A 25138-nucleotide genomic window follows, 5' to 3' on the forward strand; every position below is an offset into this window, starting at 1 on the left:
CTTCACTGTTCAAAGCACTGGCTGTCAATGTGTTTTCTGGTGTTGTCACTTCTTTCTGAACAAAGACGACAGAGGTACACAGCTCTACTGGTATTGTCTGTTTTATTTAAACATGGAACTTTAACTTGAAAGCTTAGAAAGCTGTGATCTGTGGTATATCTTTGTAATGTTTGTAAATTCTTATGCAGATACTCTTATGCCAACCAGCACGAACTTTCGTGAGTGTGAACTGCTGTGCAGTTAGAAAGAAGAAAGGTGTGTGAGCTAAACCAGCAGGAAGGCTGCAGCCGTGTAACCTGGGGGGCGCAAACGGCACGAAACGGGCTGCAGCGGCGGAGCCCTCGGTCCCGGGCTGTCCCGGGCAGGCGGCAGAGCCCTCGGTCCCGGGCAGACGCAGCCTGAAAGCTCCCGGCCCCGCCCTGCGGGCGGACAGCGCCGCTCTGCGGCCGCCGGTGGCTCCGGGACGGGAGGCGAGGGGCGGGGGGGGCCAGTGCCGGGCGCGGAGGCGGGGGGAAGGGGCGCAGTCCGGTGGCGGACGCGGACGGGATTGGCTCCTGCGCGGGATGGGCGGGGACACGCTGCGTAAGTGCGCGGGCCGCGGAGCGCGTGCCGGCGGTGCGGCGGCTGGAGCAGCGCGCGAGGAACGGCGGGGCCGGCGGTGAGCGAGGGGCGGGCGGACAGCGGGGAGACTGGACGGGCCGGCCCGGGACCGGCTGAGGGGCGAGGCTGGAGGGTGACAGACGGGCTGGTTTCGGGAGGAGGAAGGCGAGGGGCAGCCAGCCGCAACAGCGCGGCCCCAGGCCGGGGCGAGGGGGAAACACGCGGGTGGCTGTGAGGGAAGGGAGACCCGCGCTGAGCGCTGCGCGGAGCTCGGGCGGGGCCGTGGGGCGGAATGGGGAGCCCCCGTAGTGACACAGGACAGAGGGAGGAAAGCGAGCGGGAGGGGGCAGCGGCGGGTCGGGAGCGCCAAGGGGGGGGCGCGAGGGGCGGGGGGGGCCGGGAACGGAGGGAGCGGCGGAGGAACCTGAGGGCGGGACTGCGCGGGAGGAGCTTGGGCGGGAAAAGCTGAGGTACCTCGGGGAGGGGATGATATCGGGGGAGGCTTTGACGGGAAAGGCTGAGGTACCTCAGGGAGGGGATGATATCGGGGGAGGCTTTGACGGGAAAGGCTGAGGTACCTCAGGGAGGGGATGATATCGGGGGAGGCTTTGACGGGAAAGGCTGAGGTACCTCAGGGAGGGGATGATATCGGGGGAGGCTTTGACAGGAAAGGCTGAGGTACCTCAGGGAGGGGATGATATCGGGGGAGGCTTTGACAGGAAAGGCTGAGGTACCTCAGGGAGGGGATGATATCGGGGGAGGCTTTGACGGGAAAGGCTGAGGTACCTCAGGGAGGGGATGACATCGGGGGAGGCTTTGGCGGGAAAGGGTGAGGGACTTAAAGGAGAGGACGGAAGGGAGAGAGGTTTTGGTGGTAAAGGCTGAGGTACCTCAGGGAGGAGATGGCATCGCAGAGGCTGCAGTGGGAAATGCTGAGGTAGCTCTGGGACGGGATGGCACTAAGGTGTGGTTTCAAAGGGAAATGCTGAGGTACTTTGAGGAAAGGATGCTGGGCTAGGAACTATGAACACATCAGATCGGTTAAGAGAATGTTGATGACAGAAATTTCTACAGTAAAGTATTCCAGCAAAGACAGGGAGATGAGCAAAACTTATATCAGGCCTCCTAGGATTCCTGCAGGTTAGGGATCAGGGATGATGAGGTTGTTAACTCGGTCCTAACTTTTTCTTTCTCTCCCTCTCTTGCAGCACCAGACTGAATGGAGAAGCAAGTGGATGGGAAGTTCCTGCGCCACGACACAGACCACATTTATTACTCTCGCCCTCCGAGACCCGGAGAACCGAACCGTTCTCATCGTGCCTTGAAGCAACCTCTGCTCATGCGCTTCTCCCAGGGAGAAGGCAGAATGGCAGTGACTCGCCACGTTAAACAACAGGGTGTACACTCTGCAGCTTTCAAGCCCAGCTCTGCGTTAGCTCACCCCTGCAATTTTGCACCGCCCACGCAAATTTGAGTTGTCGCTGGTTGTTGCAGCGTTTGGCTTTGGTGAGGACAGCGTGTGTTTGTCAGCAGTTAGTGTAGGGTGGAATCTTGAGGAGAAAGTGATATTTCCGTGCCAGAACTGGTTGGTGTTTGCATGGTATTGTGGTAGTTGTTCCCACAGGTGATCAGTGCTGGAGTGTTATTGCAGGATGAGGGGATTTTGAAGGCTTGTCTGTGAGATGCACTAGAGGCAGCAGTTGCAAACGAAAGGCTGAGGTGTGGAGAGTTTGTCGGTGGGTTTTGGACAGTTGTCAGTTGAAGAGTTGGTTGTTTGCAGGTGAGGTGTAGAGCAGAGGGTGAAGCTGACTTTGCCTGGGCGGCGCAACTGGATGGGTGTGCAGAGCTGAGGAGAGCGGGCTTCTGCGGGTGACCCTAAAGCTGGAGAACCAGCCAGCGGCAGCTCCAGACAGTCCCGCTGCCGAGCTTGGCCGTGTAGGGCCAGTGCCCTGGGGCACAGGGAGTGTGACCCTCCGCAAGCACCAAACAGCAGGTGAGGACTGTGGGGATTTGTACTGAGCTATGATATCTCTAAGGCATGTGCGAGGGGCCGGGGCCAAGGCAAGGTGGGCTCGTTGTGGGGTGTGGGGAGGTGTCAGCCCCCGGACTCAGCCCCTGTCTGATTGTAGTGCCCTTGGGCTGGTGTAGGTCAGTCCTCTGTGTGTTTCTCTTCAGGTGGAGCAGCGTGCAAAGGAAAAGCAAGGAAGGAGAGGAAGGTGGTGAACCTATGAGGAAGAGTGTAGCGAATCTGGCGTGGACTCACGGTAAGGTGCCATGAGAGACATTTATTACAAACTCAGGTTTGCATTTATACTCGCTATGATGCTTGCTCAAGCATTTGCTCTTTAGCTAAGTTAGACATTACATGAGCGATGTAACTGCCATATACGCATTTTTTTCTATAGTAAGCTGTCCCTCTGTCCCTGATGTATCAGTCCTGTATCCTGTATCTTAGTAGTCATAATTTTTCCCCAAGTAGATGAATATTTGCAAGCAGCTTTATCTCCAGTCACTACCTGTTCATATAATTCTCATTCATCTTTGTGCCATGTCTCCAACTGAAATGTACCAGTTGTAGGAAAGTCTAGCACATGATTAGCAATCCATTCTAATAAACTCACCAATCAGACCCCTGATACATCCTGATTTTGCGTTTGTAGCGCATGTTGAAGGACATCCAGGGTTTGTCTTTGCTTAAGGGATAACTTCCCTCCCATGGTTCCCAATCGCTCACCTTTCGTTGGTGGTGGGCGCGCACTGTCCTAGTTCCCGGTCCTGTTTCCTGGTTCGATTGGGCTTCGCTACCAGAGCGGCTGCTGCCTTTACAGGCACGCTGAAAGTCCCTGTTCCAGGGCGCCATTTGTAGCGAATGCGGTACGGACTCTCTTTTAAGGTGCAATGAGAGATGTTTATTACAAATTCAGGCTTGCGTTTATACTCGCTATGATGCTTGCTCAAGCATTTGTTGATTAGCTAAGTTAGTCATTACATAAGTGATGTGTTTTGTGTTCCCACCAAAGTCACTGCCATAAACACCTTTTTTGTCTATCACAAGCTGTCCCTCTGTCCTTGATGCATCAATCCTGTATCAACTCCTCTGTCCTTGATGTATCACATAGCATACAGTCCTTTGTTCTTGTATTTTTCCACTAATGCTTGTTCTCATGCTGTTGACTCTTGCAGTTTCTCATGTGCCCGGTCTTCCGTGTACTGACACAGAAGAGCGATCATGAAAGAGGATTGGAGCGCACCTGTGAGTCAAGCAGAGTCAAGAAAGAAGATGACAGTGGTGGACCTGTGAGTCAGGAGGGGACAAAAGAGGAGAAAGGTGATGGAGCTACGAGTCAAGAGTGAGGAGGAAGATGGGCAGCCTGAGCCAGCGAGAAGGAGAATGTATCCTTAAGCACAGGGAACGATCTGTGATTAGTGCGTCCCCCTCCCACCCCTAGAAACCGTGCTCGGGGGTAAAGTGGTAAAATGGGAGCAGGGGCTGTTGGCTGTGTTTTGGGAGGTGGGGGTGGTGAGCAGGGGCTGGGCTCTTGGACTTGGGAGCAGTTAAGGGAGCAGGGTGGTCATCCCTTGGGAGGTGTCTTTCTGCCAGCAGGTAAAGGAGGGGGAAGAGGATCCTGCCGGGGTGAGGGCCTGGCCAGCTCTCCACTCCCAGGGCTCTTGATGCTGGTGTGGTGTGTTGCTGTAAGTGCCAGGGGTGACTGGCAAAGAAAGTCTTTGTGGGGTGCATGCTGGGAAACTGTGCTGCTACGGAGGGGCTGGGTTGGTGGGAAGGCCTGTGCGGGGGGCCGGGGCCAAGGCAAGGTGGGCTTGCTGTGGGATGTGGGGATGCGTCAGCGACCGGACTCACCCCCTATGTGACTGTAAGGGCTTGGGGTGGGTGTATTTCTGTCTTCAGGGCATTTCGGTTTGGGTGGAGCAGCTCGCAAAGGTGAAAGCAAGAAAGGAAAGTAAGGTTGTGAACTTACGAGAAAGAGTGATCAAGAAAGAGGATTTGAGTTCATCCGGGAGTCAAGGGATCAAGAAAGAAGAGGAGGAAGGTGATGGATGTGCATATTGAAAATGAGAGGGAAGATGGGCAACCTGAAGCATGGAGCAAGGGAATGTCTCCTAGAACAAAGGGACCTTTCTGTAATCAGAGATCCCCCCTCCTACCCTACAAACTGAACAAAGAGGACTGCGAGAGGGAGCGCTCTGACAGGACAAGAGGTATCAGTAAATCTGGCAAGAGGACAGTGGGGGAAGCGCTCTGGCGGATCAACAAGTCTCAATATATGTGGCAAGAGGATGATGGGGGAGAGTTCACCAGTGGTTCAAAAGTCACCCAGAAAAAGGGGAAGAGGATGTCAAGGGGGGAGCGCTCTGGTCGATCACAAGACTCTCCTAAAAAACACAACAGGATGGTGGTGGTGGGGAATGTCCTATATGGGACAAGGGGTCCCGAGAAATCCAGCAAGAGGATGGTGGGGGGGAGCACTCCAGCAGACCAAGAATGTACTAAGGAAAGGCAAAAGGACGGCAGGAGGAGAGACCCAGTGGGTCAAGAGGTACCGAGAAATCCAGCAAGAGGACGACAGGGAGGAGCTCTTTAGCAGGCCAAAATCCCACTGAGGAAAGGCAAGAGGACAGCGGGGGAGAGCGCTCCAGTTCTTCAAGTGACTTCCCAGGCAGAAGGCAGGAGCATGGCGGGGCAGGACTGCGGCAGGTCAAGAATTCTCAGTCTGGCAATAGGATGGCGGGGAGGAGCGTTCCAGCGGGAGAAGAGCGCCCTGACTAGAGGCAAGACAAGGGTGAGGGAGAGCGCTCGGATGTGTGAAGAACACTCCCCCAAAAAAGTGCAAGAGGAAGGCCAGGGGGAGAGCAATCCAGCAGATCAGGAAGTCTCAATAAATGCGGTAAGAGGATGGCGGGTGGGAGCCCCCCCAGTGGTCCAAGAGATCCCAAGAAATCCAGCAAGAGGACGGCAAGGGGGAGCGCTCCAGCAGATCAGGAAATCTCGATAAATGCGGTTAGAGGATGGCGGGTGGGAGCCCCCCAGTGGTTCAAAATGTCCCAAGATATCCAGGAAGAGAACTGTGAGGGGGAGCGCTCCGGCAGGTCAAGCGATGTCAAGAAATCCAGCAGGACAATGGTGGAGAACGCTCCGGTGAGTCACAAGACTCCACCAAAAAAGGCAAGAGAATGGTGCAGGGGAGCACTCTGGTGGATCAAGAAGCACCCAGGAAAAGGGGAAGAGGATGGTGGGGGGAAATGGCCTGGTTGATCACAAGACTCCCCCAAAAACCACAAGAGGGTGGCAGGGGGAACGCCCTAACGGGTCAAGAGGTCCCAAGAAATCCAGCAGGAGGACGGCGAGGGGGAGCGCTCCAGCAGGCCGAGATTGTACTAAAGAAAGGCAGAAGGACAGCAGGAGGAGAGACCCAGTGGGTCAAGAGGTCCCAAGAAATCCAGTAAGAGGACAACAGGGATGAGTGCTCTGGCAGGCCAAAATCTCAGTGAAGAAAGGCAAGAGGACAGCAGTGGGGAGCGCTCCAGTTCTTCAAGTGACTTCCCAGGTAGAAGGCAGAAGGACGGTGGGGTAGCGCTGGGACAGGTCGAGAATTCTCAATCTGGCAATAGGACAGCAAGGAGGAGCATCCAGCGGTACAGGAGCGCCCTGAAAATAGGCAAGACAAGGGTGAGTGAGAGCACTCCGACGTGTCAAGAAGTGTCAAAAAATCTGGTAAAGGATGGCAGGGGGGAGTGCTGTGGATATTCAAGAGACTCCCCAGTAAAAGGCAAGAGGACGGCGCGGGGAAGTGCTCCAGCACGTCAAGATCGCACTGAAGAAAGGCAAGGTCACAGTGGGGGGGAGCATTCCCGTTGTTCCAATGGTTCAAAAGGTCCCAAGAAATCCAACAAGAGAACTGCGAGGGGGAGCGCTCTGGCAAGTCAAGCGGTGTCAATAACCCCAGCAAGGCAACGGCGGAGAGCGCTCTGGTGAGTCACGAGACTCCCCTACAAAGGACGAGAGGATGGTGGAGGGGAGCCCACCAGTGGTTCAGGCAGCACCCAGGAAAAGGGGAGGAGGCTGACGAGGGGCAGGCCTCTGGCGGGCCAAGATCGCTGAGGGAAGGTGCGGGGGAGCTTGCTGGTGGCTCAAGAGACCTCTAGAAAAAGGTAAGAGGGCGGCGGGGGGTGGGAGGGCGCCTCAGCTGGTGAAGAGGAACCCCAAAAACAAGGCAAGAGAATGTTGGTGGGGGGAGCGCTCTGGCAGTTCCAGAGGCTCCCCGAGATCCGCTCAGACGGCAGCGGGTAACGCGGCAGCTCAGCGTCAATCAAAGAAGAACAGGAAGGCGGTTGACCTGCAATTCCAGAGCGAGGAGGAAGACTGGCAACCCGAACGAGGAGCAGCAGAACTTGGCATGGCCTCTGAAATCCTCCTTTAATCTGGGCTCAGGTAAGCTGGAAGCAGGGGACGTAGGCTGGGGTTTGGGAGGTGGGCAGGTGAGAAATGATCCGCATTTTTGATCTCCTGAGTGACTGAAGCGCCTGGGAGTTCATTTGGAGTCGTTGCCTTACTTGATTTTACACTGACTTTTGCATTATATTTTAATGACGTAGAATTTTCCGCTTTGACATCGAAACCTAAACTTCTTTGGAAATTCATCCTCTGTCCCTTCAGTCTCAGCTCGTGGCACTTCCACTGTCTCGTGGCCCGCGTTTCAATGTACATTAGATCGCTTCCTGGGCCTTGGATTTTAACTAATGGTCCGTCACAAGTTTGTTTTTCTTGTCCTTAACAGGCAGCTTTGAGAGCTCTCTAAGGAAAAGTGATATCTTTTTACCTTGTTATTGTTCTTTCCATGTTACGAGCAGCCACCCTCTTTATGATCAGTCTCATGCTTTTCTTCCTTTCTTGCCCAGGTTCAGAATACCAGGAATTCCAAGCTTCAAGTTTCCTGTGGAACATTGCAGGAGACCTTGATAACGTGGCAATGAGGGAGGTGATGAAGAGGAACAATACCTGTTCCTTTCCCATTTCAAGACGTTATTTTTTACCTTCCTGGTAGCTGTGAGATGATTTGCAATCTTGCGCTAGCATCTGCCTGAAAGAGAACACGGACCCTTTGGGTGCCTCCTCAAGAAATACTTGCTCTATGGTTCTGGCGATGTCCAGGCTTCAAGGGTGGGGCATAGGGGAGTGTAAATCTTAGGGGGCCTCCCGGGATGTCTGCAGGTTTGGGTGACCCGTGGCTGGGACGGGGACGCCGAGGTTGTCAATCTTGTCCTGAATCTCTCTCTCCCTCTCCTGCAGTACGTGACTGAATGGAGGAGCAAGTGTACGGGAAGTTCCTGCGCCACGACACAGATCACATTTATCGCTCTCGCCCTGAGAGACCCGGAGAACCAAACCGTTCCCATCGTGCCTTGAAGCAGCCTCTGCTCACGCGCTTCTCCCAGGGAGAAGGCAGAATGGCAGTAGCTCGCCACGTTATACCACAGGGTGCACACTCTGCAGCTTTCAAGCCCAGCTCTGCGTTAGCTCACCCCTGCAATTTTGCACCGCCCACGCAAATTTGAGTTGTCGCTGGTTGTTGCAGCGTTTGGCTTTGGTGAGGACAGCGTGTGTTTGTCAGCAGTTGGTGTAGGGTGGAATCTTGAGGAGAAAGTGATATTTCCGTGCCAGAACTGGTTGGTGTTTGCCTGGTATTGTGGTAGTTGTTCCCACAGGTGATCAGTGCTGGAGTGTTATTGCAGGATGAGGGGATTTTGAAGGCTTGTCTGTGAGATGCACTAGAGGCAGCAGTTGCAAACGAAAGGCTGAGGTGTGGAGAGTTTGTCGGTGGGTTTTGGACAGTTGTCAGTTGAAGAGTTGGTTGTTTGCAGGTGAGGTGTAGAGCAGAGGGTGAAGCTGACTTTGCCTGGGCGGCGCAACTGGATGGGTGTGCAGAGCTGAGGAGAGCGGGCTTCTGCGGGTGACCCTAAAGCTGGAGAACCAGCCAGCGGCAGCTCCAGACACTCCCGCAGGGCCGGGCAGGGCCAGTGCCCTGGGGCACAGTGAGTGTGACCCTCCGCAAGCACCAAACAGCAGGTGAGGACCGTGGGGATTTGTACAGAGCTATGATATCTCTAACCCATGAAACTGGGGTCCAGCCTGAGTAGGGCATGTGCGGAAGCTGTGCTGCAGTGGAGGGGCAGAGCTGAGGGGAAGGGCTGTGTGAGGGGCCGGGGCCAAGGCAAGGCGGGCACGCTGTGGGGTGTGGGGAGGTGTCAGCCCCTAGATTCAGCCCCCGTCTGACTGTAGTGCCCTGGGGCTGATGTAGCTCAGTCCTCTGTGTGTTTCTCTTCAGGTGGAGCAGTGTGCAAAGGAAAAGCAAGGAAGGAGGCGAACCTGTGAGGAAGAGTGATCGAGAAAGAGGATTGGAGGGCACCTGTGAGTCAAGAGGGATCAAGAAAGAAGACAACGGTGGTGGAACCGCAGGTCAGGAGAGCTCAAGGAAGGAGAAAGGTGATTGTGGCAGTATTCTGACATTGGGCCTATGAGAAACTGTGAGAGTTGACAGCGTGAGAACAATCATTAGTGGAATAACACAAGAAGCAAGTACTGTATGCTACGTGATACATCGAGGACAGAGGGATTGGTACAGGAATGATACATCAAGGGGGATGACAGGGGTAGCTTGTGGTATAGACAACGATGCTTTTATGGCAGTAACAATATATCACTTATGTTATGACGAACTTACCAAATCAGCAAATGCTTGAGCAAGCATCATAGCGAGTATAAATGCAAACCTGAGTTTGTAACAAATGTCTCTTGTCTCACCTTAAAAGAGAGTCGGTGCCACATTCACTACAAATGGCACCCGAACAGGGACTTTGAGTGCGGCTGTAAAGGCAGCAGCCGTTCTGGTGGCAAAGCCCAATTGAACAAGGACAGGGAAACAGAGCCAGGAAACAGAAACCACAGCGTGCGCCCATCAGCAAGAAAAGATGAGCAATTTGGAACCATAGGAGGGAAGTTATCCCTTGAACCAAATAAACCCTAGATGTCCTTCAACTTTTATTAAGAAAGCAAAATCACAATGTACCAGTAGTCCGATTAATGACTTTATAAGAAAGGCTTGCTGATCATGTGCTGGACTTTCCTACAACTGGTACATTTTAGTTGGAGGCATGGCAGAAAGTTGAACGAGAATTATATGAACAGGCAGCAACTGGAGATAAAGCTGCTTGTGAATATTTATCTACTTGGGCAAAAATTATGTCTGCTTTAATAGCGACTCAGAAGGAAGTAGTTGCGCGGGTTGCAACTAATTGTGAACCTTCTGCTCCTCCCTTGCCAGGGAAGGAGGGGGATCCTGTAGATAGATTAGGCAAAAATGCACTGACCACAGATGTAGTAGTGGATAAAGGATTGGCTGATAACAAAGCCCCTGCATGTACCCTACAGTGAACACTTTTGGCAAATGATGGTTTGTGGGAGTCGCCTGACAAGCCCCTTGATCCTGGCCCGACGGACCCAGAGTAAGAGCCTGATTTATTCCCCCCGGATGTTACTTTGCAACCGAAAGTGCACACTAATTAAACCATGTGGGATAAATGTAGAGAAGAGGCTTTGAAAACAGGAGACTCGAAAGTGGTTACGGCATGGCCAGTGATCTGTTGTGAACAGCAATCTCCAGGCTTTCAGCAGCTACCATATGATGTTGTAAAGGAATTACCAACATTAGCTAAAGAAAATGGGGTTACTTTATCATTTGTTATACATTTTTGAAGCATTAAGCTCCTCTTACGAACTTACTCCACATGACTGGCGTTCTTTGTTGAAAATGATCTTAACCATACAGTATATTGACTAGTAGTTATCTGATTTTTGGGAGAACTGTACTATAGAGACCGTTGATAATGCATATCGGATGAGATGGATTGATTGCAGTCCTTTAGCTGGGGAATGTGCCCGTGCTTTGCCAGATAATCAAGTTGCGTAACCCAGAGAGATATATATGTGGTGTAATAGCAAAACTAGCAATGAAAGTGGTTCGGAAGTTACTGGAGGTTGGGAGAGATGCCAATACGTCCTTTTCAAAAATCTTGCAAGGATCACAGGAACCTTATGCGCTGTTTTTAGACCGCTTGCAAACTGCTTTGGAGAGACAAATTGATAATGACACAGCGCATGAGTTGTTACTAAAATAATTGGCTTTTGAGAATGCTAATGCTGATTGTCAGCGTGTGTTGCAGGATTTGGGGAATAGGGAAAGGTGTACTATAGCAGATATGAGAGTGTGTCAAAACATAATGCAACTGAACATTATACCAGCTCTCTAGCTGCTGCTTTAGCAGCACAGTTACAAGTATTGGGAACAGAACTGAAATCGAATTGTTTTTGTTGTGGGACACTGGGTCGTGTAAAGAAAGATTACACAAAGTATGCACACCAGACTTCGAAGGCTGTACCTCCTAGAGATCGTCCAAAATGGGGAAAGGGCAAACACTGTGTGAGTGAACATCATTCAAGGGTTAATGTAAAGGGGGAGCCAATTAACCCTTCCCAGGAGGTGGGGGACAGGACTTCCCCCACCCCCATCAAATAAATTCAAGTCTAAACTCATGACCCGAGATCTCTTCCCTGGAACAGCTGGAAGTGCAGGGCTGGACTTGGCTGCCAGCCCGTCAGTGATGATAATTAATTACTGCTGTGGTATTGCTTATTCCCAGAGGAGTGTGGGGGCCTTTAGTGCCTAGTGTGCATGCTTTGTTAATAGGTTGATCATCTACTACCAAATTGGGTTTGTTTGTTTTACCTGGAGTAATTGACTCTGATTATCAAGGTGAAATCAAAATTATGGCATGGACACCTGTGCCACCTTGCTACATCCTGAGGATGCCCCCAGATTTGCATTTTGTGTTCCTTCACTTAATCAAGAGGAGCCTATGAAGAGATAGCATTGGGTGGTATCACCACAAGGGATGAGAAATAGTCCAACCATTTGCAAGACAGTAGTTGCAGCAACTGTACAACCTGTGAGGAAGCTGTACCCCTCAGCTTGTATCTGTCGTTATATGGATGATATCTTGCTTGTCATGTTATAAGAGCAGGAACTACAACAAGTAATGCAAGTCCTATGTAACGCTATACAAAAGGCTAGATTACAAATTGCACAAGAAAAAATTCAGAAAACTGCTCCATGGAAATATTTGGGGTGGCAAATAACAGAACAAGAAATCATTCCTTAGCCAGTAACTCTTAAATTCCATAATATCATGACCTTAAATGACTTACAAAATTGCTAGGAGCCATAAATTGGCTCCGACCTATTTTGGGCATTGCCACAGAGGAACTGTGTCTACTTTTTACACTTTTGAAAGGAGACCTGAATTTATTGTCTACTCAGGTATTGGATGACAAAGCTTAGCAGGCCATATAGAAAGTATTCGATGCTGTTGAACAAAAATAGGGATGGGGACGCAATTTGCAGCTGCCAGTTTGGCTGGCACTCATAGCCAATACCGTCCAAGCGTTTGCAGTACCGTTTCAATGGGACAAGTCATTAAGTGATTCTTTAAGAGTTGGAATGGGTTTTTCTAGCTCACACACCAATGAAAACAGTTTGGATAATAAAAGAAATGTATGCAAACCCAATAATTAAAGGCAGAGAATGTTTGTATGCTATGTATGGGACAGACTTTGAATGTATATTTATTCCTACAACAAAGGAGAATTTGCAATGGTAATTAACTGAAGATGTGAATTTCCAGATTGCATTGGCAACATACGCAGGGAACATATCAGTTTATTACCCTCAACATAAACTGTGGGCTGAAATTGGTAATTTACCGTTGTATGGCAAGTGCTGCTGTCAGCAACGACAAGACTGAATTTACCGATGCCTCTGGTTGCTCACGTAAAGTTGTAATTACATGGCTAAACTCAGATACCCAGTGTTGCAAACACAAGGTAGAAAAAGGAGACCAAGGGTCAAACAAGTTCTTGAGCTGACAGCTGTTAGGATCGCTTTTGAGTGTTCTGTAATGAGCCTTTGAATGTTGTAACTGACTCATTATGCAGCTGGCATACTTAACCGCCTGGAAGCTTCTTTTCTTAAGGAAGAGGATAATCCTCTTTTGATGGCTGGATTGAGAATGCTATGGTTCCTAATAAATCATAGACGTCATGGTTTTTATGCAGCGCACATCCGCTCTCGCGCTGCCCTTCCAGGACCTCTTGCGGAAGGCAATAGGAGGGCCGATGCACGAGCTGTGCCGCTTACTGTGCCTAAAGCCTTGGAGCAAGCTAAATTATCACATAAACTCTTTCACCAGAATGCAAAGTCGTTAAAACGACAATTTCAAATTACAACGGATCAGGCCAGGAGCGTTCTTATGTCCTGCCCTGATTGCCAACAGTCGGCACCCGTGCCATCCAAAGAGGGTGTTAATCCAGGAGGGATTACTGACAAGTACGGCCAGCTGATGTAACGCGTTGTTCTGAATTGGGTAAATACGTATGTGTTTCTGTAGACGCTCATTCCAGATTTCTCGTTGCGGCTGCACGCACTGGTGAAAGAGCACGGGACGTCTGTAAACAGTGGTTGGCGTGTTTTGCTGTTTCAGGAGTTCCAGGATATGTAAAACCAGAGGAAAGCGGAACGCACGCTGGATTAGAGGAGCGATCCCCCGAGTGCCCAGCGCGCCGTAATAAAAGTGCCTGCTTTTTAACACTTTCAAAACAGTGTTAAAGAGTCTGTTTGCCGACTTTTCGGTATCGTTTTCTGGCGACGAGGATGGGATAATCTGCCTGACCTCCCGTGGACCCCAGGATCTCTGGGACCTTGTCCCGGCACCGGGGAATTCCCAGAAGGGATCACGGATCCTCGGGCCAGCTCAGGACGTGGGTAAAACCCCATCAATGAGATAAGGCACTTTCATAGTCTGGTTTGTTTGCAGGCTGCCTGCGTGAGACGTGGGCGACACCAGCGCGTTGGGTCTGCGCGTTTTGGTAAATTGGGTAAATTAAAAAGAAATAAAAAACCAAAGAGGAAAATGAGAAAACAATAAATAAAAGAGAAAAACGAGGGAATAGTAATTTGGTAAAGGTACCTTTAGTGATTTTGCTGTTTGTGCCTTAGCAATTGTATGATTGTTTGTGTCTTTAGTGATTTGTTGTTGTTGTTACTTGTGTCTTGGGTGATTTTGTAGTCCAATACTTATGGTTCACCAATTGTCTGTTATTGTGATTGTGAAATAGGTAGTGGACAATGGACAGGAGCGATTCGGAAGAAATCCCCCCCCGGGCTGTGTTTTGTGACATTGGAAAAGGATCGTTTGACTCCCTAGGGAACAGCAACCAGGGAATATTGTAATTAATGGTGGCCACTGTAAATAATATTAATATGCTGCACAGGTCTGGGTGGGTATACCCGAGATGTGTAGTATAGTAATGCACTACATGTAATATATAATGAGATATGTTTAAAATCATATATTGTCTATTATATAATGCATATTACACAATACAAAATGTTACATACGCATTGTATTTGAAAAAGGACAATCAGGGAAAGAAATTGAAACCAGTAAAAGGTTTGTTGACGAACAGATATTGGTGTAGAATACACAGAGAACATTAGATCAGGATTGTCCCTTGGTGAATGCAGGGTGGCATCCTGATGTCCTTATATCGGGGGACAGGCTGAATTGGTATGGACAGTGCATTTTATACGGGATTGGACACGCTGTGCCTAAAGCTGTAAATACGCCAAAGCCTTCTGAGATAAAACAGGATGGTCTGTGCCTCATTTGCTACACCCCTTTATCTGTTTCCCAAATTACGATTTAGACTGTATTTACCATTGTAAAAATAAAGCTTTCCCCCTTTAATTTTTGTCATGTATTGGAGCCCGTCCTACCTAAACTGTAGAAAAGACAGCAGCCATGTGTATTTTTAAATAAAGATTAAATCAAGTCTGCTAGCTCATTATCTTTAAGCGTTCTACTGTGATCACCTCCCTCCCAAGGTTTTGTGTCTATTGTATCAGGGCCTGACACCCACGGCCACAGTGGATGAATCGCCATGGGCACAGCACCAGGACCCGCTTGTTGGTGTCCAGGGTATCCACTCCAGCAGACACTGTCAGTAAAAGAGCACATCATGGAACTGGAGAACCATCTAATTGTGTCATTATACACATTCACTGCTCTTTTTTCTGCTTTATACCCCTGGTAGCTTTTTAAAATGGCACAGTTTGAAAAGGATTTCTGTTTTGGCCCTGCACACGGAGGCTGATTTTCCTTTTCTAGGGCCTTCCACCCGGTTCACCGCACCCGTGTGATCACTGCGCTGCACGTGGGCAAAATCAGCTGTGCCCTGTGTTTCTCCCGTAAAATAGTAAGAACGCTAATACAATCGTGCCAGGAACTACCTTCACTGTGAATATTTGAAGGAACCCACTGCTAATGTATTGTTAATTGGTACTTGCATTGTGGATTAGATGCAACAAAAATCCATACTTTCTTTTATCCTTTGCTGTACAGGAGGTGGTTGAACTTTTCTATAGCAGATTCAATCACCTGTTGTAAAGCGAGATGGTTGTCTCCTGTGAGGAAGCAGGGTAGATTTACCCATGCTCTATAAGCACCATGGATGAGCTATATAGAGTAACAGCTTAAAAACAAACCAACCGACAACAAGAAGCTAACGATCAAAACAACAAAAGGAAAAAAACCCCAAACAAACCAACCCAAAAGCGCAGAGGCTCCTGAACGCCCCCTCTCAGTGCTGTGATGTCCGTTTCCAGGGAGCCCGTGGGGTGTCCCCACAACCGCAGACACAGGTGACCCGGCTGGGTGGTGCCAGCAGAGAACAGTTGGTGTGACCCAGCCCGCTGCGCTGCCCTGGGAAAGCCGGGGACAAAGGGCCGGGCCGGGGCATGGGGAGGTTGGTTCCAGCTCACGGATCAGCTCACAGCGACTGCGGAAACAGCCCCGAGCCGGGACGGGCCCGGCCGTGTGCTCCTGTCCCCCCGCCGCGGGGTCCTGGCTCTGGACATCGTTGCACAGGATCGTTTGAGAACCGTTCCTGAAGGATGCGCAGCGCCCAGAGCAGCAGCGCCTGCCCGGCTGCTGCTCAGCCGAGGGTAAGGGCTGGAACTGACCCTGTAGCAGCAGCAGAGCTGCCACAGCTGCGGGCGAGCCGAGTTACTGCTGCAGACAAGACACGGGGCACAGGGAGAGGCAATGTATTTTATTAGGATAGAAGGCATCTTTAGGAAAAAAAAACATTTTAGCAATGTCGGGCTATTATCTTTTATCAGTGTGTCTGCCATGTGCGCGGCTCTGGGAAAGCGCGTTCAGGGAGCTCGGGCTGCCCACGGGTCAAGAAAAAGCGCCCGCGCTGCGGAGCCCGGGGGCGCTGCGTGACCGCGCTCGGTGCTGCCGTCTGGTGGCCACAGCCCGGAACTGCAGCTGGGGAGCGGCGCCCGGTGCCCGTGCCGCGGGTAAGAGGGGGGCGCTGCCGCTGCGACCGAGGTCGTGCCCGTCAGAAAGGGGGGGCAGCGGTCGGACGAGCCGCCGGGAAAAAAAGAGGCGCCCGGCTCTCCCGGGGCGGCCCCGCTGCGAGGGGAACGGGCGAGGCGGCAGCAGGAGGAGGCGGCGTCTCCTCAGTCCCGGGCACAGGGGAGAGAAACCTGCCGGCTGGAGCTCCTTACGGCTCTCTCTGTTCACAATGAATTTAAGGGTAGGTGACCACCCGCCCCCCTTGTCAGCGTAAAGCAAAGGAGCGCGGTTTGTTGTTTCCTTTCAAACGCGGCTGCTGGAAGCCGCGCGGGCAAAGGGCGGGGGAGGCCCGGCAGGGCGGAGAGCAGACGGGTGAGGGTGCAGAGCGGGCCAATCAGATGGCGCGGGAAGGCTGGGGGGGTGGCGGATCGCTGATAGGCTGCCAAGGCACGTCAATTGCCATTCTGTCCGCCAATCAGATTGCCGGAGGGGCGGGTGTCGGAGGCTCCGTACTGCGCATGAGCAAACTGCGAGTACTGATGGGCCAAGAGAATGATGATTGACTTGTCTTCGGCAGCCAATCGTGTTGCGGAAAGGGGCGGGTGCTGCTCTCTCCCTACTGCGCCTGCCCTCACTGCGAGCTCTGATAGGCGGAGAAAATGGTGATTGACGTGCCTAGGCAGGCTATCATTTTGCCGGAGGGGCGGGCGTTGCGGGCCTCTGGGCGCCGGACGGAGCATCCAATAGGAGGACAGCGTGGTGGGGTGGAAAGCAGCCAATCAGCGCGGGTCCTGGCGAGCGGGTCCGTGGTGTCTCGGGGTGGGTACCGGGAATTAACGGGAACGGGGGTCGGGGCGGCTGCGGAGCGGTTGCTGCAACCGGTACCCGGGGACCTGGAGGCAGTCGGCTCAGGGTAGCCCTTCGTGAGGTCCCCGGAGGCGGCAGAAAGGAAGGAGGCGACAGAAAGGCAGAGGGGGCCTCCCGCCGCGGAGGTCTCCGGGGCGCGGCGGGTGTCGGTGCCCGCGGAGCCCGGCGGGACGGTGGGAGAGTGCGAGGGGAACGGAGCGGCGAAAGAGGCGGCAGGTGAGTGCGGCCGCGGCGAGGGTGACCGTGCCGTTGGAACGGGGGGAGTGGGATGGGCCGGCGCGGTGAGGAGGCGTTCGGTTCAGTTTCCCCCCTGCCCTTACGGCCGAGTTGGCGAAGCCGGTGGGAGGTGTGTGACCCCGAGGGCAGGTGCGCCGAAGGCTTACGGTCTGGAGCCGTGTGTCCCTCCGGGACAGCAGTCGCTCCGGGAGCGGCGCAGCCCCCGTTAGTCGGGGGGAGACGTTTCAAACCAGAGCTAAGGCGCGGTGGCAGGCTCGGTGGCGTGGCGGGTCGGGCGCCGCTTCGGCGGGAGCTCGGGGCGAGGCCCGGCGGGTTCTGTGTCCTGTACGCGCGGCTTTCGTTCCGCGGCTCTCTGTGTGCGTTTTTGTTTCGTTGCGTTTGTTTTCTGGAGTTTATTTTGCGGGGTTCCCGCGAAACGCGGCACGACCGCTCGCCCGGGGCTGCCGCGGCGGTCTCAGTGCTGCCGCCCTGTGGCGAAACTCGGGTACTGCAGCGCACGGCCGGGGGAAGAGGCGCCGTTTGACCCGAAGCGGTCAGAAGTGCCAGAAACCAACGCCAGAACCGGCAGGAGCTGCGGCTTCGCAGTTCTGTCAGCATTGATCTTAGGACTCTGATTTTGATGCTAGTCGTTTTTACTTACATTACGCTACAGTGTTCTGTTTGGTACTGCTAGTGGGTAACAAATAATTGTGCTGTACCACAACGCGAGAGGATAATATTTCATAGACTTATACTGCCAAAGAGTTTGCAAGTGTATTGAAAAGGGGGGAATTCAAGAGAAGCTACCAAGTTAATGTATACTGTGATGAAGTTATAGAAGATGTACCCTTCATTAACCGGTTCACGTGGGGTAAATGCTTTCTGACCGCCTGCACGATGAGGGGATATTTTTCACCTTTTAGATCCTTCTGCATGACAAGAGGGAGACAGAAGATTTAATAACACATTGTTTAGAAGCTGAGAGCTTAGTTTATATTTAACTAATAGATGTGTTGTCAGTGAGAAACTAAACATTTATAACTAACTTCATCAATTATTTCTTAGGTTAGATATATTGTATGTTCAAAATTTAAAACAATTGTAATTAATATGTAGCAACTGTGTGATTATAAGCAATGCAAGAGCATCCAGTCGTGGGAGCACTTACAGAGGACGACCCCCAGAGCTCCCCAGTGCAGATGAAAGAAACATTGCCTGCTTAACGGTGTAATTGACTCTGCTGTCAAGCTTATTTCTCCGTTTCAGTACGAGCCCGTCCCGTGGCCTCACAGGGCTGTGTCCTGTGGCGGTGCTGTGGGGAAGGGGCGAGATGCTTTCCTGCACCGGTGGATGTGTTTGCTTTTATGCTGAGCGTGTCCTAAACGGTGTCAGTTTGTCTTAATGCTGTCTGGCGTTGCTGCAGTTGCTGTGGTTTTTTGAGGATGCCTTGTGTTTTGGGGTGGCCCGTTTCCCTCGAATCCTCCGTTAGCTCAGCTGCTCTCCTGTCCCTTCTTCTGACTAATTCCTCTGCTTTCTCCTGCTCTATTTTTTTCAGAGGCTGAACTCTAATTTGGAATTTCTGTGTTTCTGAGGGGGAGCTGTGAACGCCCGATGCTCAGCAGACCCCCCAGCCCAGGCGGGGAATGGAACCTGGGGAGCAGCGCCCAGGTGGGAGACGCGGCGCCGTCCTCCGTCCCCAGCGTGCGGCAGAGGAGCAGGAGGCGGCAGCCGGCCGGGGGCAGATGCCGGGTGCGTCCCCAGCTCGCCAGAGCTCCCCCCGAGCCTCCTCCCGCGGCCCCGCTCGCCCCGTGCAGCCGCTCCCAGCTGCGGCAGCTCCTGCGAGCCCGTCCCGTGTTCCTGGGCCGCTCCCAAGCCCCGTCGTGAAGGCGGCAAGCCGGCCCTCGGCACCTCTCCGGTGGCCCCTGCGGAAGGAGCAGGCTGGGGCAGGGGTGAGCTACGGTGCTAACGGCCGCTGCTTCTTCTCTCCCTCTCCCAGAGGCCGCGCTGAGGATGTGGCCGTTCGCTCCCAGCCCGGGGGATGCCGTTGGCTGCGCCCGCCTCGGGCTGGCGAGGCTCGTCTGGCAGCGTGGCGGGAGAAGGGACAGGGGAGCACGTCCCGTGCGTGGGCGGGGGCTGCTGCTGCTGGAGCCAGAGAGGTTGGGGAGAGGTAAAGAGGAAGAAATGCGGGGCCGTCGGCCCAACGTCCGCTTCCTGCGGCGGGCGAGAGAGCGAGCCCCTCTCTCCGGGTGGCGAAGGCTCCCTCTGCGCGGCGTGCGGCGGGCCGGGGGCCAACGTGCGCGGCAGGGTCCGTGCGCGTATCCTGGAGCGGGACGGCTGCCTGGCGAGCGAGCCAGCGAGGCTCCATGTCCCCGAAGCCTCGTCTCGTAGGAGCCCTGACACCCCACCGTGTTCTCCTAGGCTGAGGACGGCCGAGCGCCCCGAGTTACCGGAGAGGAAGGGAGGAGAGAAGGAGACGGGAGCGTCTGAGCTGTTAGAAGCCTCCTGGCAGCCACCGAAAGCGAGAGCCGCTGTGAGTCCCTGGCCCTCGGGGCCTCGTCCCCGGCTTGTGTGTCCTGGTGCCTCCCTGCCCCTCCGTCTCCTTTTTCCCCACGCTTTCTCTGGCCCGTTCTTTTCCCTGCCATTAGTTTCCTCTCTGTGTCTGTATGTGCTGCTCTGTCTCTTTCCTTCCTCCCTCCCTTCGCCGTCTCTCTCTCTGTGCCTTTGTCGTGCTCGGCGTTGCCGGCTTTCTTCATTCCGTACGGCACTGTTCCCGTCCTCGTTCACGTTCTGAGCCTTTGTGCCGCCCCGTTTTTTTTTTCTCTCTTTTTATTTTCTTTTTTCCTGTCCTCCGTCTCTCCGCAGGGCTCCTCATTCCTCTCTTTCTTCCTCCAAGCCCCTGTGTTCCCCGCGGTCTCTCGCTCTGCCATCGTTTTTGCCTGTTGCCCTCTCTCTTGCTTCCCGTTGATAGGAGGAACAAAAATCTTGTAGAAAGCCCTTGGCATAAGGCAGCAAGACCAGGCCTAACGGAACAGAAACCTAACAGAGAAACACTAGCTCTGTAGGGACTGGAGGTGGGGCAAAGCGGGATGTCCTTGGCTCGCAGGCTGGGAAAATGGGACGTTCCACTAAATGGAGAAGGAGCTACTTGAGTAGCAGCACAAAATGACAGCGGGCGTGCTCAAGACATGAGGTCGAGGAGCCGACACCGGGGCAGGGGGCACCGGGCTGCAGGGGCACCGGGGACCGCTGGAGACCCGTGATGGACACTGGCATACCAGAGATGGACTGCCAGCGAAGGGTGGGGTTATGGAAAGAACTTCTGTTTAATGCACTAACTAAGCGGTAGAAGCAAATGAATATGCAATAGGTGTATGTAAAGAATACCAAGAAGCGTGAATCACACGTACGCTCAAATACAGGGGCCATCCTCTGAGCGTGCGGTGCGCTGTATTGAAATTGCCCGCCGTTTAACACTTTCAGAACAGCGTTAGAGAGTCTTTTTTGCCGACTTTTTGGTATCTCTCCGCGTCCCGTGGTTCCTCGCCGTGTCCCCGTGTCCCGCTCCCTGCCCGTGGTCGCGTTCCTCTCTGTCCCGTTGACCGTGCCGGGTTTTTTTCCTCCGTCTCCGCGCCGCTGCAGCCGCGCAGATTTGTTTCTTTCTGTGCCCTGTTCCTGGTGCTCTTCCGGCCTCTTTTCCTCTGTCCCCGCCGCTGCTTTGATCTCTGCCTTGTTTTTTCAGAGCCCTGTCCCTTTTCTCTCTTCTCGCTTTTGAAGAGAAGCTGCCAAGTTAACGTATACTGCGATGAAGTTATAGAAGGTGTACCCGTCATTAACCAGTTGACATGAGGTAAATGCTTTCTGACCGCCTGCACGATGAGGGGATATTTTTCACCTTTTAGATCCGTCTGCACGACAAGAGGGAGATGGAAGGTTAAGTAACACGTTGTTTAGAAGCTGAGAGCTTAGTTTATATTTGACTAATAATTAACAGATGTATTGTCAGCGAGAAACTAAACGATTATAACTAACATCGTCAAATGAAATAAAGAACGTGGCTTAGCAGTGCTGCTGACTCTGCCGTCCCGTTTCTTTCCCCGTTTCAGGCGGTGAGCCAGCCGGAGGACCCGCTCTGTCCGGCCGCAGGGCCCGTGGAGCCGAGGACTCTCTTGGCGCACCCCGGGGATGTCTCTGGAGAGACTCCTCGTCTCGGTCGGATCGCCGCGGGGACGGACGAGGACCTCTGGTGAGAAGTGTTTCTTCTCTGAAATTTGGGACCGGTCACGTGCTCGCGAACTGTCCGTAAGTCGTGGTACGGAATTTCGGCAGGATAGCGTGGACGGGGTTGCGAGCACCTTAGAGGTATACAGTAGTTGCTGTGGAGTTGTTTGTGCGGCCAGCTTTTGGTGTTGGTTGTTCCCGTGCTCCGTTGTGGTGCAAAGCTGGCTCTGTATGTAGCCGTGAAGTGTACCGTAGTTGGGTTTAATTCTTGGATGTGCCTTGGTTCTGACTATGCACTTGAACACCGAAAACTACAGCAGGAGCTGCTGTGGCTTTAACTTGCAAGGAGTGTGAGCGTTGTGGAGCCATCTGTGTTGCAGAGTGTCCTAATTGCGGTGCTGAGTGTTAGAGAGATTTGAGCTGGGTACCGGAATTGTTTTGTTTTGGAGACGGTGGGATAAACTTGGAGTACAACTTGTGAGGGCGGTGTGTCGTGGGTAGGTTTGAGTATTATCTGTGGAGTACTGCTGTAGGTGTTAATAGTTATTTGCTCGTATTTGTTACAAGATGAGCCGTGTCGTTCCGTGTGACGCATAATGGGAGGACGGCGTAGTAGCGGTATTCTGAAAAAGAGCCCGTTCGGGTGTATTTTAGCTCACAGGAAAGAGATTGAGGAACCACCTGGTGATAATGTGAATAGAGCAACCTTGATGAAATCTTGTGAGCAGAGGCCATTGTATAAATTGGACAAGGAAGGAAAGGCTGTGCGCAAAGCGCGGTGCTGCACCCGGGCGCCCCAATGCCGTGCCGCAGCGCGCCTCAGTGCTGCCGCCCTGTGGCGAAACTCGGGTACTGCAGCGCACGGCCGGGGGCAGAGGCGCTGTTCGCCCCGCAGGGCTCGCGGCCAGGTATCTGTGTGTCAGTGTCCGTCCCCATTTGTGTAAAAACGACATCCCTCCCTCGGTGGCTCCTTAGAACGTTTAAAGATGTAAATATTGCTACCACTAGCATTGTCGATCCGGCTTCTTTCCTCAGTGTCAAGCAAAGGAGCGCGGTTTGTTGTTTCCTTTTAAAGGCGGCTGTTGGAAGCCGCGCGGGCAAAGGGCGTGGGGGTCCCGGCAGGGTGGCGAGAAGGCGAGTGAGGATGCAGAGCGGGCCAATCAGATCGCTCGGGAGGGCTGGAGGGGCGGAGCGCTGATAGGCGGGGAGAATGGCAATTGATGTGCGCAGGCAGCCAATCAGATTGCCAGAGGGGCGGGCGTTGAGGCCTCAGTACTGCGCATGCCCAAATTGCGCAGTCCTCAGTCAGGTCTGACCCTGTGGCGGGCACCTGGGCGCGGAGCGCGGGAAGGAGCATCCAATAGGAGGACGGCGCGCTGGGGTGAAAAGCAGCCAATCAGAGCGCACCGACTCAATCCTGTTTGAACAGCTGCCTCCCTGGCAAGCGCGTCCGTGGTGTCTCGGGGCGGGCACCGGGAGTTAACGGGGAAACGGGGGTCGAGGCGAGGGAGGGGAGGCTGCGGAGCGCTCATTTTGGCCTCTCCTTCCCCTTGCCCTGCCTCTCCGTCCCTTTTGCCTCTCTCTCCGTCTCTCTGTGTCACCTTGTCTTGCTCCCTGTCCCTATCTTTCTCTGACAAGCTGACCTGCTCCTTGCCCTCCTTTTGTATGGAATCACAGGCTCATGCTGCTTGGAGAAGACATGTGCAATTTTCTAATGACTTGACGGTTTAGAGAAACGGCCTGGAAGAGATCATTCCTTTGTCTTTTTTTGGTGTGTGTTTTTTGTGTTGTTGTTTTTTTTTTTTTTTTTCCCACGTGGGGGAAAAAAAAAAAAAAAAAAAAAAAGAGGAGGCAAATTCAGTGCCTCTGCGGAGAAGCTGGCGACCAGTTTTAGTTAAGAACGCACACCCCGTTGGCGAACGGGTCCCGCGGCAGTTCCACGTGTTGCAGGTAAAAGAAGGCAGTTTGATCTGCCATAGAGGAACAGCCGCCTCTTTCCCTCCTTAGGGTCGAGCGTTGCCCTTGTCTTTGTTCACATGAATTTATGGGCACGCTGGAAATAGCCTTTAAGATTTATATGTAGATTTTAATCTAAGTGGTAAGTGGCATGGGCATAGTTAATTTTTGAACACCTTGCTGCCAGTTGAAATGTAAGGGATGAAATGTGATGGGAAGTAATAAGTAAATTTGGGTTTGACTTCTAGGGTGTTTTTTTCCCCATTAGTGTAAATCAATGGCACCGTTGTCCTGTGGCTCAATCTCCGTTCTGTTCCGTGGAGTCTTCAATTTAGGATGTTCAGGTAAGAAAGTTTGTCCTTCCAAAGAATGACCAGCCATTGGTAGGACAGAGAGAGGCTTTTAAGTGCATGATCAGAATTTAAGCCAAATTCCACTTGACGTTGCTGCTGTTGGTTTTGGCTTTCACTGGTTTCCCCACAGCTCCCTAGTGTTTGGGAGCTCGGAGTGGGCATTTTTTTCCCCCAGGGAGAGGCTATGCTTAAGAATGAATTTGTTTCCTTAGAGGAGTGAGAGTCCGTTTGTGTAACACAAAGAGAAACCCCAGCCTAGTCGAGTTCTGAGTGTGTGTCTGTGAGATGGCTGCTTTACTTTGATGAGTTCACACCTGTGCAGTTGTAATGCCAAAGAGCAATGCAAGACAGGAGGGTTTTTTCCGCTGTGGGGGGGGATGCAGAAAACCAGAGCTAAGGTGCGGTTGCAGGCTTGGTGGTGTGGCGAGTGGGGCGCCGCTTCGGTGGGAGCTCGGGGTGAGGCCCAGCGGGTTCTGTGTCCTGTACGCGTGGCTTTCGTGCCGCGGCTCTCTGTGTGCGTTTTTGTTTTGTTGTGTTTGTTTTTTGTTTATTTTTCTGCGGGATTCCCGCGAAACGCGGCACAACCGCTCGGCCCGGGCTGCCGCGGCGGTCTCAGTGCTGCCGTCCTGTGGGCAAAGCGCGGTGCCGCACCCGGGCGCCCCAATGCCGTGCCGCAGCGCGCCTCAGTGCTGCCGCCCTGTGGCGAAACTCGGGTACTGCAGCGCACGGCCGGGGGCAGAGGCGCTGTTCGCCCCGCAGGGCTCGCGGCCAGGTATCTGTGTGTCAGTGTCCGTCCCCATTTGTGTAAAAACGACATCCCTGCCTCGGTGGCTCCTTAGAACGTTTAAAGATGTAAATATTTCTACCACTAACATTGTCGATCCGGCTTCTTTCCTCAGTGGATCCGTTTTGCAGTCGGTGGCCCACGATTGCTTGGAAACAGCAGAAGCTGTTCGCTCCGGCGGAGCGGATTGAAAGGACCAGCCGCTGGAGGATGCTGAAGACTCCTGGGTCGCTGATGGAAGCAGCTTTGCATAAAGCAAGGGGTACGTGAACCTGGGCATGCAGTGACGACTGCCCAGCAGGTAATGGAAGCTAAACCTTTACCTCCAACGCCCGACAAAAATAACGCCAAGAAATGCCACTGAAAAAAACACAGTCAGGGAGGGTTTTTTTTAAATTTCCTTTAGTTCCCCCCCCCTCTCCCCCGCCCTGCTGCGTTTAGTGCAGTGAATGACCCATTGGGAGATGACTGTGGATCTGGCTGTTGAAGGGTGTCTGAAGGAGAAGGAGATGTGTGTAGAGCAGGACTGGTTGTGGGGGTGAGTGTAACTGGTTTGGCTGTGGGGTTGTAAATTCTTTTTGGAGGCTTCCTAGTTTCTGGTGTCATCTGTGGGGTGAAGCGTCTTTCTGTGTGCAGGTTTGAAAGGTGCGACGTA

General features: G+C 52.9%; 1 long non-coding RNA gene across 4 annotated transcripts; it reads left to right on the forward strand.

Moving 5' to 3' along the window:
* The first annotated feature begins 129 nt into the window (after positions 1-129).
* LOC136105363 (uncharacterized) lies at positions 130-14520 on the forward strand. 4 transcript variants are annotated; one of them, XR_011740588.1, is made up of 8 exons: positions 599-658; positions 1809-2593; positions 2776-2864; positions 3784-7048; positions 7516-7595; positions 7907-8204; positions 8479-8683; positions 8943-14520. It is a non-coding gene; the product is annotated as an uncharacterized lncRNA (long non-coding RNA). The 4 variants fall into 4 exon arrangements; XR_011740587.1 differs by having other exon boundaries at positions 3784-4026; positions 4508-7048; positions 7907-8683; XR_011740586.1 differs by lacking the exon at positions 599-658 and adding an exon at positions 130-255 and having other exon boundaries at positions 7907-8683.
* Positions 14521-25138: the final 10618 nt, after the last annotated feature.

Source organism: Patagioenas fasciata, chromosome 9 (genome assembly GCF_037038585.1).
Source record: "Patagioenas fasciata isolate bPatFas1 chromosome 9, bPatFas1.hap1, whole genome shotgun sequence".
Lineage (NCBI taxonomy): Eukaryota > Metazoa > Chordata > Aves > Columbiformes > Columbidae > Patagioenas > Patagioenas fasciata.